The sequence below is a fragment of the Bradysia coprophila genome, chromosome II, assembly GCF_014529535.1.
Source record: "Bradysia coprophila strain Holo2 chromosome II, BU_Bcop_v1, whole genome shotgun sequence".
NCBI classification, from domain to species: Eukaryota; Metazoa; Arthropoda; class Insecta; order Diptera; family Sciaridae; genus Bradysia; species Bradysia coprophila.
The window spans coordinates 3,203,611-3,204,895 of NC_050735.1; the positions used below are offsets into that span (position 1 = coordinate 3,203,611).

At 35.5% G+C, this 1,285-nt stretch overlaps 1 protein-coding gene across 3 annotated transcripts in view; it reads left to right on the forward strand.

Annotated features, from left to right (window-relative positions):
• LOC119066502 overlaps positions 1-1,285 on the forward strand; it is a 204,219-nt gene that overhangs the window by 156,281 nt on the left and 46,653 nt on the right. The window lies entirely within an intron of this gene.

A 1,285-nucleotide genomic window follows, 5' to 3' on the forward strand; every position in this document is an offset into this window, starting at 1 on the left:
GCGCACATTATGGTGCTAAAAAGTTTCTATTAAAAAAGAACTGCAAACAATGTAGAGCAATTTTACGATGCAAATTAAACAGTTCTGACATACATGTATCAGAAAAAAAGAACATGATAACATTCATGATGTTGTCGGTGTTGTGATTGTCAACAATTTAAAATACGATACAAACTCTGATTAAAACATTGGTACAGATAGTACCTACTGCTTCAAGGGACGTATAAATGTGAGCATACTCCACTCGACATTTTTGAATTACTTACTCTTTGTGATCCATGAAAGTCTGAAAATCCGATAATATAAGTAGATCTAAGCACAAAGGACTTAGGTAAGATGCCATTATGGCTTAAAATCCAATTTTTGGCGTTCTGAATATTTCTTCTTTCAACTGGTTGCAGTATAGCAGAAAAGGTTCTGATCTTCACTTGTGATATACCTACATTTACAATCATGATTGGGTAGAAATGTGTGTGTCTGCCGTGTCAGGCCAAAACTCCATATCGCATTGTTTGTGGGCTTTATTGGAGAGCTTTTGAAATCGTTGAAATTCTTTTGGGTTCCATTAAAAATGTGGAATATTTCGGTGAAATGAAAAACAATCTTAAGAGCGATGGAGGACCCTTTGCAAATTTGATTTTGATCATTCCTCTGAACCGTTGTTTTTGCATGTTCCTTGTGTTTGAGATCTGCTGGGATGTGTATAGTAACGCCGATGTTTTCTCTATTATAACGACGACAACGAACGCCATTCTTTGTATGAAACGTTCGAGTTTTATTTATCTCTTCGGCACGAAAGTTTGTCGTAAGTGTTCTTGTGTAAATAGATTTTTGGATACAGAGCGTTGCTTTACCTGCATCATCTTTAATCTACCATTTTATCAGCTTATAAATGAGAGCCAACTTTTATCGTTACGCAGCGGAGAAGTGAAGTGCATTGTGATTATACCTTCACGAAGCTCCGGTTTAGTCTTACTAAAAACATATTGTTCCATCGTCAACAACAATGACCAGATTAACTTTTCAATTGTCATCATACCAATTTAAACCACTCATCTTAAAACAAAGACTACAACCAAATCGTAATATGGCTCCAACCGCGAAAACGTGATTAGATTATGTGTGTTATGTAAACTCCTCAAGTTTCACAGTCTAACGATAAGAAATTATAGCAAAATTAAGATGGTATTTAGGAAAAAGTGTCTCCATTAAGAAAACGTACACCAAGACGTTGCATTTAAAAGCGCTTGTACGTGTAATATGACCAAATTCGAAAATCTGCTTG